The 19,088-nt window shown below is 34.9% G+C and overlaps 1 long non-coding RNA gene across 1 annotated transcript in view; it reads right to left on the reverse strand.

Moving 5' to 3' along the window:
- Positions 1-427: 427 nt before the first annotated feature.
- The window catches only part of LOC139357912 (uncharacterized), a 559,919-nt gene continuing 541,258 nt past the window's right edge, over positions 428-19,088 (reverse strand). The window contains exon 4 of the long non-coding RNA XR_011611946.1: positions 428-555. This is a non-coding gene — a long non-coding RNA (uncharacterized lncRNA). The remainder of the gene's footprint in view (positions 556-19,088) is intronic.

Consider the following 19,088-nt stretch of genomic DNA (forward strand, 5'->3'; position numbering starts at 1 on the left):
TCGGCTTTTAGCTTATTGTCATTCCACACTGCAGTCACTCGGATAATAACTTTGCTTCCTAAATCAGTTTACCGCTCTTCTACTTCCCTTTTAGTCTTCAAATTTGGTTGAAATATCAGATCCACTGTGGCCTTTCCTCCAGTTCTCTTTGTCCTTGGGAATATAAACTCTTTTATTTTATTATTAAATTGAAAAGATGTAAATACATGAGGTCAACCTCCAATAATTAATTTAATTTCTAATTAAGTTTTTAGGGAGATAGCAGAGTATCATACATGCCTGAGCTGTTGATTTTCAGCCTTATTTATTCCTGAAATTGGTGTTTTAATGCTCTAGAGAGCTAAGCTAATCAGGCTACAAATATAAAAGAAAATGATTTCTACTCTTAAGCCTGGACTGAAGCTAGACCTATGCAATAGTCCGTGCTTTCTTCCCTGGGAAACCATGTTCTCTTTCACTTAGTCTTGTCATGTGAGGACTGTATTCCAACAAAGAAAGCAAATGCAGCTTGTTTTTAATCAGTTCAGGTACCATAAAGAGGAGAGGAGAAAGATTCTAAGGAGGAGGATGAAGAAAACTGGTGTTCAGAAGGAAAAATTTTCATACATAGCTCAGCTTTAACCCTAAAATATGACACCACACTTTCCCCAATATTTGTCTATCTTTATATTAAATGTATAATGTTAAACACCCTGTTTGTATATATAATTGTAAATTTCACTTAAGCCTCATAGCATAAGGATATTTCTATGAAGTCAAAAATAGCAATGAAATTATTTAGCTCTTATAATAAATTAATTACAAAAATGTATACAAGCATCAAAAATGCTTAAGATTTTTTGTTGGTGACAGACAGCAAACTGCTGAAGAGTACTTATAGAATGACCTCATTTCTGAAAAGTAAATGATATATTCAATAGAAGATAGCATACCAACAGAAACTAACTGTAAATTAGTATGTTTAACTGTTTATAAACTATTCCTTTGAAGAATGGGAATACAGTAAACTTTCTGAGTTTTATGCTTCTATAATGTTTTCATTTTCTTACAGTATATCCATATAACTAGTTTAAGGATAAAAATGTCATATTAATATATGTCATTTGTCTAACATAATGCCAGGGTTCAAAGGGATTATAAAGAACAATAAGGTGCTGACTCCAATATCATGTAACTTGCATTATCAAGACATGTGGTCACGAACTGCACAATTATAGAAAAAAGTATATGAATAATTGTTAAAATTAGTGGTTTTATTTTAGTTCAATGAGACAAAGTTCAGAGTAGAATGGAAGAGGAAAATGATTTACCTCAAGATGCATATTAACAGTGAAATTCTCTTTGGATAAGCCAACTAGAATTGTAGAGTATATTAGAGGCAGAGGTTATTTGGGCAACATGGACTCAAATACTTAGAGAGAAGTTGATGCTAACAAATTATTTTAAACCCCTGATTCTTAATCTGAAAATATTCAGTTTTATGAATGAAGTAGTGTAGGCATCATGCCCAGTTGTGATTTACACAGAAAAAAGATACATAAGGAGAGGAAAACTAACGCTTGCCCAAGAAAATATGGAGGGCATCTGAGGACATTTTTCCCACCCTATATTGCTTGCCCCCACTACCACCATGCTGCTTGGGATAGAGTTTAGCCCCTATATGTATTTATTTTTTTTAAGATATTGATAAAGCATCTGTAAAATGAAAATAAATTTACTGTGCATTGTATGAGTTATATTTTAATTGTCTAAAAAGTCAATTTTTCAGGTTTATGATCTAAGAGTAATTATGATTTGGGGAGCTTAGTGTCTTTTCAATTTATGGCTATGCAATATCTCAGCATGAGTCTTCTAACTTTTGATCCAATATTTATGTCCTAGCTTACAGTGTCATAATTGTTGTTCAGTTAACAGATAAGAGAGACAAGGTTAGAGAGTGTACCAAACCGTAATCAAGCAACCAAGTCGAGTAGTAGAACTCAACCTTGGCAGCTCATTGAAGGGCATCTCACCGGGACAATTTCATGCTCTACAAGCCCTTTTGGAAGACAGTAAAGTGTAATTTCAAAAACACCACAGGTGATTCCAATGTGCAGCCAATGTTGAGTACTGCTAAACTTAGGTGAACGCAGGTCACCAAGAAAAAGGTGAAGCTGAGTATAAAGAGTAGGATTTCTCACTGAAGTAGAACTTGGAAATCCACATGGGAAATTTAAATACAAAGAATAATAAACAGATTTTCAAAGAGATTAAATTAACAGATAAAATATTTTTAAGAACCTGTATCAAGAATTTTGATTATATATATATTATATATATATATTTAAAAATATATATATTTTTATTTTTTATTTGGTAAAGATAGGGGTTTTTCCATGTTGCCCAGGGTAGTGTTGAATTCTTGGACTTCAGAGATCTGTTCACCTTGGGTTCCCAAAGTGCTGGGATTGAAGACATGGTCCATTAAGCCTAGCCTATTGAATTTTAAAATTTAATACACAGAGTAAAAGTTTGCGGGTAACTACTAAGAACCAATTTAATCTTCTGGAATTTCTTGTGGAAGAAATACCTTAATATTCATAGAAAAACCAAAAAGATATGAAAAAATGATCAAAAGATAGCAATTTGATGTACATTTACATGAGTTGTAACACGGAGCACATAGGCTTTCCATAAAACAGAAAATTAGAGAGAAAGATTGGCTCAATTAGTAGAGAAAAGTGTTCATTATGTAAATAAGTAATTGAGTCTGCAGACTGGAGGACTTCTGTAAGGCCTGGGAAAGACTAAAAGAAAACCAAATTCAATATCAATATTGAATAACAAAATTAAAATTCAATATTAATATTAATAATTTTCAATAGTGAAATTTTTGAATTCTGAGACTAAAGACAATGATCTTATTAGTAGAGGATAAATATCTTAACAGAGAAAGAAAATTTAACAATAGATGTATCCTTTATAAGAAGACTAAAAGTGAAGAGCAACAAATAAACTATTCAAAGTAGGGTACAGAGACCCAAAAATCTTCTTTCCAGTTACAATAGTTTCACCTCTCAGGAAAAAGGAAAGAATTTGTAGTTATGCAAGAATTCAAAGAGGGTAGCATCCATACAATTAATATAAGAAAAGTTCTCGAAAAAAATGTTCTAACCAACAAATAAAAATTCCTTTTTTTTTTTTTAAAAAAAAGCAGACAATATGATAAGGATAACGAGAATTAATAGTAGACAATTATTATAAAATATGTGTATTATAAAATGTAATGCTGTAAAGAAATTTCAAATATATGTACAGAACTAAAAAGCTAAAAAATATATCATCTAAAACCAGGAGATGAAAAAAATCAAGAGAAGGATGGAGAATATGAATACTCGAATACTCTAAAGCAGAGTTGGTAAATGTTTTTCTGTAAAGGGCAGGACAGCAAATATTTTGGCTTTGTGGCCATGTGGCTTTTGTCACAACTGCTTATCTCTGATGTAGTGATACATAGCTGACAAAGACAGGCACAGACTATATATAAGCACATAGTGAAGACTGTACTACAATAAATATTTACAAAATCAGGCAGTGGGGTCGGGCACGGTGGCTCAAGCCTGTAATCCTAGCATTTTGGGAGGCCGAGACGGGCGGATCACAAGGTCAGGAGATCGAGACCATCCTGGCTAACACGGTGAAACCCCGTCTCTACTAAAAAAATACAAAAAAAAAAAAAAAAAAAAAAAAAAAAAAACAAAAAAAAACTAGCCAGGCGTGGTGGCGGGTGCCTGTAGTCCCAGCTACTCGGGAGGCTGAGGCAGGAGAATGGTGTAAACCCCGGAGGCGAAACTTGCAGTGAGCTGAGATCCCGCCGCTGCACTCCCGCCTGGGAGACAGAGCGAGACTCCGTCTCAAAAAAAAAAAAAAAAAAAAAAAAAAAAAAATCAGGCAGTGGCACAGATTTCACACAAAGGAAGTAATTTGATGACCTCTGTTTTAAAGGATATACTTATTTGAGGGGAAGTAGATAGGCAACAATATAAGTGCATAAATGAACAGAAAGAAAAAAATATGGAAGAACTTGCAGGATGACAGCATGAGGGCCTCTGTGGATATGCTCCCTAGTGAAGCAATCATAACTGGAAAAATTAGTATACATATATAACTTTTGTCATAGGTTTATATCTATGTACAATATACACACATAAAAGTCTTTGGAAATTTTGTCCTAATTTAGACAGGAGATAGGAGATAGAGACAGGAGACCTGGCCTCTTCAATTCCTAGTTGTAAAGACAGGTGATCTAATGATAGAGTTTGAGAGATCAGGCCTCTTCAATTCCTGTATGGTGACCTACGATTCAATCTGTGAGGTGGAGGACCTATTAGGAGGACACCATCTCACTTTTCTGAGTTTTATTTTTTTCTTTTTGCCCAACAAATCATGCTCCTCACCCTTCTATGTGTCTGTGAGTCTAATCTTTCCTAGTCACGTGAGAAGAACCCGGTTTTAGCTGAACTAAGGAGAAAGTCCTGCAATACTAAGGGCGTATATCAAATGAAGAAACATTTGTTCAAGGAAAGCTACTAAATCTCAGAAAGAGGAGTGAGAGTCTGTGGCACTTGAGCCATACCCACGTTTGCCTCCTACCCTCAGGTCAGTGTGACCAAAGCCCCACTCTGAGTGGGTATGGCTAAGAAGATTAGGCTCCCTTCACCCCCCAGTTCCCAGTCAAGGGCTGTGGAATCTCCCTGGAAAGAGCAAGACACTGGCATTTCTTTTTCCCTCAAGCTCCATGTTCCAAGTGAGTGTAGTCAGGATATTGTGAGCTCCCCCCTTCTACCTAAGAATCCTGGGGCACTCATCTCCCTTACCCCAACTCCCCCATAGGGATGTTGCTCCACACCAGGAGAAGCAAGCCCAAAAGACCAGCACTAAAGCCCCTGCCTAGCACCTGGCTGGTAAAGCATCCGTGTCGTCCTAGGAAGAGAAAGCTTCTGTCACTGATATTTGTTTGATGATTAAGAATTCTCAAAAGCTTAATTTATAAGCATTTTTTAAAATTTAAAAATAAATTGGAAACAAAATTAAACAAATTTCAGTGTATGTATTCCATATCCTGCTGGTATAAAAAAGAATAGCTAAGGAAATCCTCCAAAAGCTTGGAAAAGAAAAAAAAAAAAAAAAGGTACAACATAGAGGATTAAGAAAACTAGAGTTAGTTCCAAGAGATCCAAAAATTAATTAAATAACAAGAATGATCACAAAAAGAGAAAGTAAACAAATAATTCATGAAAGGAATTAGAATATCCACCTAGTTGCAGCAGATACTAAAGCACAAAAAATGCATATTATGAAGATATTTGTACCAATGAAATTGCAAATGTAAATGGAATAGCAATATCCTAGAAAAATATAACTTACCAATACTGACAAATTAACAAGCGAGGCCTAAAAAACATGAATGAACTTCACAAACATAATTCTGAGCGAAAGAAACCAGAAACAAAAATAATGCATACTATTTAATTCATTTTTGCATGTTTCAAAAATTCAGCGAAGATAAACTGTGTGTAAAACTCTAAAAGAAAACAAACAGGTTTGTGTTTGTTTGTTTTACCATAATGATCAGGCTAATGGTACCCTTTTAAGAGGTAGGCAGGAATGTCACTTCAAGTGACCATGAGGAAGGTTTCTCTGGTTCTAACAGATTCTTTTGGGGATTTAGGTTTCAAGAATGTTATTATGTTATAATCTGTACAACTTTTTTCCCCAATTTTCACAAGTATGATCAATTTAACATTTATTGCAGCACTATTCGCAGTACCAAAACTTGGAACCAACCCAAATGTCCAACAATGATAGACTATATAAAGAAAATGTGGCATATATACGTCATGGAATACTATGCAGCCATGAAAAGGATGAGTTCATGTCCTTTGCAGGGACATGGATGAAGCTGGAAACCATCATTCTCAGCAAACTACCACAAGGACAGAAAACCAAACACCATGTGTTTTCACTCATAAGTGGGAGTTGAACAATGAGAATACATGAACACAGAGAGGGGAACAAGGGGAACATCACACACCAGGGTCTATTGGGGCGTGGCGGAGCTGGGGGAGGGATAGCATTAATAGAATTACCTAATGTAAATGATGAGTTGATGGGTGCAGCAAACCAACATGCCACATGTATACCTATGTAACAAATCTGCACATTGTGCACATATACCCTAGAACTTAAAATATAATTAAAAAAATTACAGTGGTTATCTTTGTGTGGCAGGATTATAGATGAGCCTTATATTCTTCTTAATTTTCTGAATTATTTATATTTTCTATGAAGAACATGTATTACTTTTATAATCAGTAAAACAAAAAGTTTATTTAAAAAACAAATAAAAAGGGTATTAATGCATATGTTACATTCTCACTATAGAGTACAATGAGGTTAGAAGGAACAAATTTGAAAAGTCTTAGCAGATCTGGTAAGAATAAGAGTCCAAAATTCCTTCCTTCTTTTGATTTAACAAGAGTGAACAACAGAAGTACCTTTTCCAAATATCATTTGCCCATATATGTGTGCGTCTGTTTCTGGAATCTTCGTTCTGTTCTATCGATCTATTTTATGGAACTTGACATGCTACCACACTGTCTGGTTTACTACAGCTTTATAATAACTACTGACATCACATAGTGTGAGTTCTCCAACTGTGTTCTATGTTTTCAAAGTTGTTTTTGTTATTCTAGGTCCATTGTATTTCTATATGGATTTTAGAATTCATCAGTTAAAAAAAAAATCTGCTAAAATTTTGATTTGGATTACACTGAACCTATAGAAAACTTTGGAGAGTCTTACCCATGAACAAAATACCTCTCTGTATTTAGTTAGATATTATTTAATCCCATCAATGTTTTGTAGTTGCCACTGTACAGGTCTTCCACATCTTTTGTCAGATTTATCCCTATTTCACATTTTAATGCTATTTTAAATAGTATTTTTAATGTCAATTTTTATTTTAGTTGTAGAAATACAGTTTTTGTTTGTTTGTTTGTTTGTTTGAGACAGAGTCCTGCTCTGTCACCCAGGCCGGAGTGCAGTGGCGCGATCTTGGCTCACGGCAAGCTCCGCCTCCCGGGTTCACGCCATTCTCCTGCCTCAGCCTCCCAAGTAGCTGGGACTACAGGCGTGTTGCTCTTCAAAAAAGCAACTTTTGGTATAATAGTTTGTCTCTATTTTGTTGTTGTTGTTGTTTATTTTATATATCCCTAATTTTCTCTCTGATCTTTTTTTTTTCCCCTTTTCTGTTTACTTTGGTTACATTTGTTCTTTTTAAAGTTTCTTAAGGTAGATGCTGATTTGAAACCTTCATTCTTTTCTAATAGTGGTTTTCAGTGGTATGAATTCCACATTACTACTTTCTGTTGGCAATTCACAAATTTCGGTATGTTGTGTCAGTTCAAAAGAATTTCCAATTTCCACTTTTATTTCATCTTTCATTTATGGGTGTGTTAAGTTGCAGATTTTCCTTCAATCTTTCTGTTTTTCATTTCTAATTTTATTCCATTGTTGCCAGGGAACATTATTCATATAATGTGATTCATTCTAAATTTACTGAGAAATTTTCAACGGTCCAGAATATGGTCTTCTGGGTAAATGTTCCACGTGATCTTCAAAAGAATATATACTATCTTATTGTTGAGTGTGGCATCCTATAAATGGCAATTAGGTCATATTTGTTGAGTGTTGTTCAGATCACTTATATTCTTACTGTTTTTTTATTTACTTTTTATATCATTTATCAAGAGAAAAGTATTCAAACTTCCAACTATAAGTGTGGATTTATCTATTTATCTTTGAGTTCCGTAAGCTCTGTATTTTGAATCTCATTTATTTGGTATATAAATATTTAGGATTAGTATGTCCTCTTGAATTGATTCTTTAGTGTTATGAAACAAAGTTCTTTGTCTTCAGTAATATTCTTTGCTATGAAATTTACTTTGATATTAATATAGTCATTACAGATTTTTAAAAATTTGTGTTAGCGTGGTTTCTGTATATTTAATGTGTGTTCGTTTTAGGCAGCATAAAGTGGGATTTTGCTTTTTTTAGCAAATGCAATCTCATATTCTGTTTTTATTTAAGGTAGTCAGATTACTTACATTTAATGTGATGATCAATATCCTTATGTTTAAGTTAATAAACTTCCCATTTTCCTGTTTGTTCTGCATTTTTCCCATCTTACTTTGTTCCCCTATCCTCTTCATCTGCCTTCTTTTAAATAAATTTCTTTCTGGGATTCCATTTCATTTCCTGTGTTAGCTGTGACTCTTTTTTTGTTATTTTAGTGCATGTTTTGTGGTTTATACTAAACACCTGTCACTTTTTAGAGTCTACCTTCAAGTGATATTACATCACTTCACATATAGTGTAAGAACCTCACAATAATATACTCCCATTTTGTTCTCCTGTCCTTTGTGCTACTGTTGTCATATATTTTATTTTTATGGGTATAAACTCCCTACGGCATTGTCATTAATTTTGTTTAAAGGATCACTTAACTTTAAGATATTTAAATCATAAAAAACATCTTGTATATTTACTTATGTAGCCACCACTTCCAGCACGCTTTATTTCTTTGTGTAGATCAATATTTTTATCTAGTGTCATTTTCCTTCTGTTTTAAGGACTTCCTTTAACATTTCATGTAGTACAGTTCTGTGGTTGATAAATACTTGTATTCCTGGAGATGGTATTGTATTCCTGTTTTGGGGATTTTTTTCTGATATGCAGTAATGTTACTTGAACACAGTGTCATCCTTCTGGGTTTTACTTTTAAAATTTGTCAGGACCTGAGCAAGTACTCAATTTGAGTCTGATTATTCTCCTCATTTCCCACTACTAAGGCACAACCAGTCTGCACTCTACACAATTTCCTGTGAATCACGAAGTTTCTCACTTTATGGTGGGAAGAGGCACTATTCTTGGACCTGTGTGAGTACGGAGCACTGTTACCTCTCATCTTTTCAGATAGGCTCTTTCTCCAGCCTTGGCTAATTTTCTCACATAATTGCACTGATCAGTTGTCAGCTAAATACTCAAAGCGGAACCTCTGCAGATTTCTGGAATTCTCTCTCTGTGCAGCAGTATTTTATCCAGTCCTCTATCCCATGAATTTTTGCCACCTAAGTTTCTTGGGCTCTCAGATCTAGCTCTTCAATTTCAGGGGTCCACCAGTGTCCTGCTGGGTACCCCAATCCTCAGCCTAGAAAGGTTCGCCAGCTGCATTTATCATAGGCTCACCTTATTTGTTTTCCGTCTCTCAGAAATCAGCGCTCTTTGTGGCCTAAATTCCAGTGTCTTAAAAGCCATTGTTTTATAAATTTCATCTGTTTTCCATCATTTCAGGATAAATCTATCCATGTTATTCCATCTTGACAGAAAGTAGAATTCCCAAGGGTCATAATTACCCAAAGTAGGTAGTTTAAATGATAATCGAATGATTTGAAAGGCATAATCATTCAGCTAAATCTAAGGTACACTTATTTTTAAAACTTCTTTATAGAAGTAGGTAAATATGAGCCTATAATTTAAAAATAACTTTATGATTTGGATGATGACTTTCAAACCATCTAAAACAAAGTAGATTCCTGATCCTGATGTTTTTATTGTTTTATGTGAAATATTTGTATGATGCAAGTCAGTCTACGACTCAAAAGCACTAGCAAACCAATTCGATATTCGTTAAATCCATAAAGATTAAATTTGTAGATTACTAATTTTCTCTAATATGATTCCAAAAGATTGACATTGTGTTAATTTGTGAATGTTTCACAGGGTTGGAGAATTTTAGAACCTGTTTTTTAGCTTCAAATCAAAACCAAAACTTTACATTGAGGAAGCCATTCTAGAAAGTAAGAAAACCTGACACTGTGTGCACGTGTGTTTTTTCCATTTTTAAGTATTTAATAATTCCTTATATTTTATATGCCTTTACAATATAAATGTTTTCTTCAGTCAAATTTAAAGACCACAAGAACTTTGTTTTTTTCAAAAGTCTCTCAAAAGGTTACTACAGGAGCCTACTACATAGAACCTAAAATTTTTAACTATGAATATGTGAGATTGAAGGGAAAGGAAATAAGTTTAAATGTCCTTCAGTGAATGCTCTAGCCATGAAATTATGACTGAAGTGATCATTTCATATTAAAAATATTTTAACAAGAAGCTTTATCACAAAAGTTAAACTCACTCACCAATAAAGATAATTTTGAAGTAAAAAAAAAAATGACAACTAAAAATTTACCAAAGTACGTGACTCAAATGGAAAATGTGAACAGCAAAAGCATATCATCAAAAGCAAAATACACTGCTATAGATTCTAGAGTTTCCTCTTGCCATGCTTGTGATGTATTTATATATCATAGGATGAATATTAAGATGGTAAATTGCCATGAGCTGTTTTAGTACAGTTCAGCCTTAGAGGCTCTAAGAAGGACCTAATTTTGATTCCATCTCTAAGTAAATGCAGATGTCTACATTTCCTATGATCTTATTCTGTTTTATGTTTATGGAATTGGAGATTCATCTTCCATTAAGTACAAAGCAAATTGCTATTTAATATTAAAATACCTAAGGTACCTAGACAGGTTTTGTTGTTCTGGTGGTGGCGGTGGTGTAATGTTGAAAAATTTATAGGACAGGAAAATTTTTTTAAATTTAAAATTAGAGGAAAATTTACCTCATGAAAATATAGTTAAATGAACTTGAATCATGTTTAAGTCAGCAATCTTCATTCATCACTTTATTCTAGTCATCATTTGATGGGCTAACAAATATTAGGCTCTCAATAAAAAAATTTCTCTAATTGAATTTGAATCAATTTGAGGACATCAGAAGAACTGGAACAAAAAGAAAGAGTAAAATACAAATAAACTGAAAAAGAAAATGTTCTTCCAAAAGTGTCAATTTATTTGCAAAATACCTCACATTTCTTTTTCTTTCTGTTTTTAGACATGGGATCTTGCTCTGTTGCCCAGGTTGGAGTACAGTGGTATGATCATGGCTCACTGCAGCCTTGAACTCCTGGTCTCAGGTGATTCTCCCACTTCAGTTTCCTTGGTAGCTGGGGCTAAAGGTGTGTACCACCATGCCTGGCTAGTTTTTTAAATTTTCTGTAGAGACAAGGCTTTGCTGCATTGCCCAGGCTGATCTCAAACTCCTGGCCTCAAGAAATTGTCCCACCTTGGCATCCCAAAATGTTAACATTACAGGCATGTGATTTTCCTAATTTGTCAATTGAATTTTAGCTTTATTACTTGTGTCCCTTTAATATCTTTATTAAATATTAATTTAATAAAGTTGTTAAGTTTATGAATTAACATAATTTTAAAATATGTTATTGGTGATACATATTTACTGAAGAAAATTTAGAATTAGTAAATAATAGTATAATGGAAAACAATGACCACAAGTACAAGCCCAGGCCCAGATGGCTGCACTGGTACATTTTAGCAAATATTAAGTTGGTAATAATCCCCCTCTTTCATTTGTAATTTGAATACATTTTCTACTCATTTGCTACAAATTTGGAAAGTTTGTTATAAAAAAGAGTATACTCAGCTTCTTTCTGGATTAATACTTTCTCAATTTTCAATGTGAGTTAATGAAATACTGTTTAACTGTTGACTAATTGATAACAATTTGCGAATAACATTTGTGTAATTATGCACCATATGATAATCATTTTTATATCATAATATTATTCCTATTGATTTATAAGTTAAAATTGTTTTAAACTTTCAAACTATGGATGCACATTATGATCTACTGATATGATATAGAAGCATAAGGGAAACTGACCAGAAATAGATTAAACAAAAGATCTCTGAAACTATTTAGTCATCTATTTCTCTGGTCATTTTTTAATGCACACATAGATCTTTGTAGGAAGGACATAGTACTATATCATAAGCTGTATTATCATCAGAGAAGCTTTCTAAAGTCAACAAATTATTTTTAGCATCATACTTAAAGAAACTACATTTGCAATGAACTATAATTTATTTCATCAATCTCATCACTAAGCATTTATAGTGGTTTAAAAATTTCTTTGAAGAACATCTGATAAACATTTATCTGTGGAATTTTATCATAAAAATAAATGTCTGAAGATGGAATTGCTGCATCAAGTATATTTATATTTGATACATATTGACACATTACCTTTCAGAAAAATGGAAGTTACATTTTTTTCTTAGCGCTCAAAACTCAGAAACAGAAACTATTTTTCTACTACAATTTTGAAGTTAACCCAAACTTTTTTTTTCTGACGGTAACCCACTGTTTCTCTTTTAATTACTAAACCCCAATAGGATGATTACTATGGTTTGGATGTTGCCTCCCAAATTCGTATTGAAACTTAACTCCCAATGCGGCAGTGTTGAGAGGTGGGATCTTTAAGAGGTGATCATGAAAACTCTGAATGGATTATTCCATTTGTGGATTAATGGATTAGTGAGTTAATAAATTAAAAAGTTATCACAAGAGGGGAACTGGTAGCTTGAAAGGATGGGGAAGAGAGCCCTGAGCTAGCATGTTAGCACACTCAGCCCCTTGCCATGTGATGCCCTGCACCTGCTTGGAACCCCTTGAGTCTCCACTAGCAAAAAGTCTCTCAGCAGGGGTAGCCCCTCAACCTTGGACTTTGAGCCTCAAAACTGTAAAAATACATTTATTTTCTACAGAAATTACCATTTCAGATATTCTATTATAAGCAACAAAAATTTGATTAATACAATGATCCTTTTATAATGTTTTTACTATTCCTTCCCTCATCTTCCTATTTATGCCTCTCGGTAGGCCTTTAGAATGCTTTCAGTTTTGCTTCTGACCTCTGACAACATATGGTTTTGTTGGTGTTTCCTTATGGAATTCAATAGATGTTTTCACTATTTCATGCATTATTTTTGGTGGGTTTACTGATTCCACTACTTCCTCTTCAGTTTTTTTCTGTATTAATGTCACATTCTTGTTCTTTTTTAAAAAGATTAATTTTTAAAGTATTTCTTTAGATATTTTATGTGGATGACAGCATTTTTTAAATTCTTGCATGTCTCCAAATACCTATGTATATCTAGCTTTGTGTCCATGGTCACAAGACTTTTTTCTCACGTGTCTATAGCATCTATTCCATAGTTTTTCAATATCTTATTTTGCAGATAAGTCCAAAGCAGCAGATGCTTTACCTATGGAAATTATGAATCTTCCTTTCAAGAGGCATGCAACACTTAATTTTCACAAGACTGAAGGGATTTTACAGACTATACTGAGATACACGTCTTTTCTCATAATTTTTCCTCGCTGTAGTGAGGCAATTCAGGCTGCAGTTTCAGGGCTTTTTATAGCTCAGTGAGCATTTCTTTGCTTTTGTATAATCTCATCTATTCTATTATCTTCCTTCATATTTATTATTATGTATGTGCTAAGTCCCCTGGATGTCACTTCCAATCTCTGATCTTTCCTCACACTTTCATATTTTTTGTTCTGTACTTTTAGCTATTTTTTGCATTTAAGCTTTTAGGCAACTAAATCTAGTCTCACCAGTGATTTGCCCTCGAATAGTTTGTAGATTCCGTTTGTTAGATCCCATAAAACACTGGTTGTGTTACTGGGAATGTCCTTCAATAATGTAACTTTAAAAAATTCAAGTTGCTTTTTATCTTTTCTTTGTTTTATGTGCCTTGCTGATTCTGGATGGCATTACTCTTTCCAGATGCAGGTTTAGTTTTTTCAGAGAAGTTTGGAAATATAGGAAAAACATGAGAAATTTTTCATTTCTCACTAGGGGTTTCAGAAGGAGAAAAAAATAAAGTGGCAAAAGACAATATTCAACATAATGATGCTTATACATTCTTAGTGATAATCAAAAGAAGGTTTCTTAGTGGTGGTATGACTGTAACGGAACACAGAACACATACACACACACATATGGACACACAGAGTGGACAATTACACACATATGGCTAAAAATTATTGAAAGCAGCTGGAAAGATACACGGACACACAAATTCCACAGGAGAAAGAAGACAATTAGCTTGAAGGATAATTTCTCAATAGACACAAGAGAAACCCAAAACAGATAGACTACATCCAAATTGAGGAAAATAAATGATACTCAATCTCAAAATCTGTATCTAGAAATAATAAAAAATTCAGTTGAATAAAGACATTTGTAGATAAATTAAAAAAAAACAGAATTTCCCATCAATGAGTCTCTCCTAAAATAATTTCCAAAAAACAGACTCTGGAAAGCAAAAAATTATCCCAGAAGAAAAGCCCAAGACGAATAGGGATATACTGAATGAAAAAGTTGAGAAACATGTTGGTAAATTTAAATAAACATTAATTTTATAAGATAATAATAATTATGTCTAGCTTGTTTGAGAGACAAAAATAAAATAAAACTAAAGTATTCTGATTACTCATTTAGCCTAAAGAATTCGGGTTTATCTTAAAGAGCTGTACTGTTATGATACAATTGGGGACAAGAATAAAGTTATTGAATTAATCATTGCATTAAAACATTTGATGTGCTTTTGTAAGTGTCTGCTGTTGAAACTTGGGAAAGAAAACTGAATACAGAAATAAAACAAAGATACATAATTAATATTTGGGTAGTTTAAAAAAAAAGCAAAACAAAACGAATTCTGCTTTCACCAATGGAAACAAAATTGGCTTGAAAATTATTTCTGCAAGAAAATTTTATTATTGAAAATCTCCTTTTTTAACTTTTAAGTTCAGGGTACGTGTGCAGGTTTGTTATTTAGGTAAACTTTTGTCATGGGTGTTTGTTGTACAGATTATTTCATCACCCAAGTATTAAGCCTAGTATCCATTGGTTATTTTTCCTGATCTTCTCCCTCTTCCCACCCTGCAATGTGTGTTGTTTCTCTCTATTTGTCCATCTGTTCTCATCATTTAGTTCCTACATATAAGTGAGAACATATGAAAAACCACCTTTTTTTGACCCTACAAAATCATTTAGATATATTTAAATAACATAGTTTTGACATAAGGTACCATATTATTAATAAATATATGTTTATTAAATAATTCTCCAGCTTTGCTTAGTTTAGTTTGGTTTGGTTTAGTTTTTCTTCTCCAGCAGACATCTCTTTTCAGCTAACAGTGATGTCATGTGCACAGCATAAAAATACCCAGAGATAGAGCATATACTTAATAAGAATATCTGCTTCCTTATTTGTATTGCTTCTTAATTTTCACTGGATACCACTTTCCATTTCATTGAAGCAGAATCAATTTTCCCATGTAATTTCAATATGAAAATATGTTTTATTGATTTTGTTTTGTTTTGTTTTGAGACAAAGTCTCGTTCTGTTGCCTAGACAGGAGTGCAGTGGCGTGAACTTGGCTCACTGCAACCTCTGCCTCCTGGTTTCAAGCAATTCTCCTATCTCAGCCTCCGGAGTAGCTGAGACTACAGGCGCCTGCCACCATGTCTGGCTAATTTTTTTTGTGTGTGTATTTTTAGTAGAGGCCACCCACCTTGGCCTCCCAAAGTGCTGGTAACCACTGCGCCTGGCCATTTTATTAAATTTTTGAAATTCTAACTTACACACACTTAGAAAATCTTTCTCCTATACAGTGAAGAAAATTAACCTATATTTTAAAAATTCCACGTAGAAAATACATTTATCTGGTTTATACAGATGAGTTCTACAGTACACCCAAGGAAATTATCATTCTAATCTTACATAAACTTTATCAGATATTAGGGGAAATAAAACATACCCACATCATTTTATAAGTCTAGTATAATTGAGATATCACAACTGGGCAAGGAGAGTTTAAGAAAATAAAAATACACCATTCTTTTTGTTTCGGACAATTTAAAACTCTAAAGCACTATATAGTATTAGGAAACTGTATACAATATGCTAAGACATAAAATTAGTATATACAATTAGATTTTACATATATATACGTAAATATAAGTATATATAGTGTGTATGAAAATGTGTAATATCTATCATGAAACATATTAATATGATGTATACACACATGCGCATATATGTTTGAATGGTTTGAATACATACATGCACATTACATGCATATTATATGACATGACAGACTATATTCTAGAAATGCAAGGGTGGTTTATTATTGGAACACTGCTGAATGTAAATAAAAATTAAAAATATTTAAGATAAAACGAATCGATCATCAAAGACAATGCAGAAAGAAGTATTGGATCAAATTAAAAAATCTATTCATGCTGTGTATTATCAACATAGGCTCAGAGATGTTTTTCCTTGTTTTAATAAAATGTATCAGTCAAAAACCCACAACAAGCATCATGCTTAATATAGATACATTAGACATAATATCTTTGTAATAAAACCTACAATACTTTGTAATAAAACCTAGTATTAAAATATCTGTGTAATAGACACAGACATTTAATGTCGTATAATAGACAGATATTTAAATACTGTATAACTTTTAATACTATACTGGCAATCCTTGCAAAGTATACAATTAAAGAAAAGAAAATACTGCAGTGGAAGAAGAAATATTCATACACATATTTATTCATATATAGTCCGCCAAAGTATTTACTTATTATTTCTTAAATCTTTTATATTGCATAGTTTTTAAATACACAGAAAAAAATTTGAAAACAAGAAAGAGTTAATTTTAGTCTTCCTGATGTAAATAAATTTAATTTTTCTCAAGTAGTTTAGAAATAGCTACTTATGTTTTTCATAGTTTAAAAAATATATTAATATTTTATATAATTATTCACTATTTAGGAACATGCTATTATTTTTTATTTTCCCTTTTCTTTGTAACTTAATTATATTGAAATAATTTTACTCTTGCTAGAAAGGATTAATTGTCCTCAGTTTTCTAAGTCATTGTTTGTTATTTTTACATAATTTACCCTAATAATAAAGGTATAAAAATCACACTTTATTTTTTATTAATTTCACTACACTCTGTAGAAACATGTTTATTTATTCATCCAAAAATAGTCTGCTGTTTTTTAACCAAGCAATAGGTTAGGTATTAAAATTTCCATGGTGAATAAAATAGTAAGTCTCCATTTTCATAGAACCTTTAGGAGTAACAAAAATTATGGAAAAACATCAGGCAGGGCGCAGTGACTCACATCTGTTATCTCAGCACTTTAGGAGGCCAAGGCTGGTGGATCACCTGAGGTCACGAGTTCGAGACCAGCCTGGCCAACATGGTGAAATGCTATCTCTACTAAAAATGCAAAAATTACCCAGGCATGGTGGCGGGCGCCTGTAATCCCAGCTACTCAGGAGGTTGAGGCAGGAGAATCACTTGAGCCCAGGAGACAGAGGTTGCAGTGAGCTGAGATCGCACCATTGCTTTCCAGCCTGGGTGACAAGAGTGAAATTCCATCTTAAAAAAAAAAAAAAAAGGAAAAAATCAGTCAAAAGTATTTTGACAGGTGTTAAGGAAAACTTAATCAGAAGTTAGATTGAAGAGCATATAAAATGAGACCTGACCTTGTTTAGAAGCCTAAGAATTGTTTCACCAAGAATATACTATTTGAACTAAGACTTTGTTTTAATAATTATCCTATAACTAGATAAAGGAGATCAAGGATAGCAGTTCTAGACAGATGTGGAATCATATGGGGGTTCTAAAGGCAGCCATAGGCTGTCTGGAATGGCCATTGCCTCTGTGCTGGATACAGTGAAGTGAAGCGAGTGGTGGGGGCAGGAGCAGCTATAGGAGCTGCCGTGGTGGCGGTGGATCCCCTGTGCCCTGCATCTCCGATGCAGCCAACTGCCCCACCTACTCCCTCACATGGCCAGGCAGGAACTGCCTCCAGGCCCAGAGCCTCTGCTCATCTGGACCCTGGCCCCTCATTGAGGCTGTTGCCTGATGCTGCTGCGAGGAGGGTGCAGAAAGGAGGTGGAGCTGGACACTGTGGGATGCCACACTCCATGAAGCTGTTGAAAGCCAGCCACAAGCAGGAGCCATCTTGGAGCCCGCTACCCTGGGGGTTGCCAAAATGGGACCAAGGCTAAGTCACCTGCTGGCAGGGGAGCAGCACAGTCAGGCACAAAGCTGTGGGCAAAGAGGGGCCCAGTGAGCACCGGAGCCCTCCCACCCGGAAGCTGCGAGGAGGCACCTCCCAGGTGCAGGACCGGATCTCTCTGCAGTCTACTTCCTTGAGAGCCTGGGAAGCCCCCCACCCTGCCTCACAGGCTTGGGGATTTCTCCTCCTGCTGCCTGGCCTCTCCCAGCTCTTGGCACTCACTTCAGTCTTGGAGCAGGGTTGGTTGGGGCTAAGCCCAGGCACTGTCACACCCCAGCTAGGTGTGCACGCACTTAGGGCAGTGCTGACACATTGACCCCCTGCAGCCTTGGTCCCCTCTGGACTTTGGGTGCCAACAAGCACAAGGGTTTGTGAAACAGGGAGGGTTCTGAGGCAGCTTGCTGCTGACCTGCAGGTGTCCCTAGGCACGAGCAGTCTGGGCATCATCGATGGTGGCAGGAGGCAGACAGGCTCCTGGGCAAAACAAGGTGTGTCCCCAGGAGGGCCTGAAGGCTGGGAACTGGTCTGCCCGTCCCGCAGAGTGGAGTTGGAATTTGTGGTGCCATTTTCTCATCCACCCATGGCTGCCCATGGACCAGTCAGTATGTTTTTTCTTCTCTCTGAGGTTCAGAAAAAACCCCAGTCTCCATTGGGTGCCGTGGCTCACGCCTGTAATCCCAAAATTTTGGGAAGCTGAGGTGGGCAGATCACGAGGTCAGGAGTTCGAGACCAGCCTGGCCAACATAGTGAAACGCCTACTAACAATACAAAAATTAGCTGGGCCTGATCGTGTGCGCCTGTATTCCCAGCTACTTGGGAGGTTGAGGCAGGAGAATCGCTTGAACCTGGGAGACAAAGGTTGCAGTGAGCTGAGATCACGCCAATGCACTCCAGCCTGGACAACAGAGTGAGACTCCATCTCAGAACAAACAAACAAACACACAAACAAACGCAGACTCAGCTGCAGAGAGGAACTACCTTCTCCACTTAGAGTTGAACACTC

The sequence above is a fragment of the Macaca nemestrina genome, chromosome 13 (genome assembly GCF_043159975.1).
Source record: "Macaca nemestrina isolate mMacNem1 chromosome 13, mMacNem.hap1, whole genome shotgun sequence".
In the NCBI taxonomy this organism is placed as follows: Eukaryota; Metazoa; Chordata; class Mammalia; order Primates; family Cercopithecidae; genus Macaca; species Macaca nemestrina.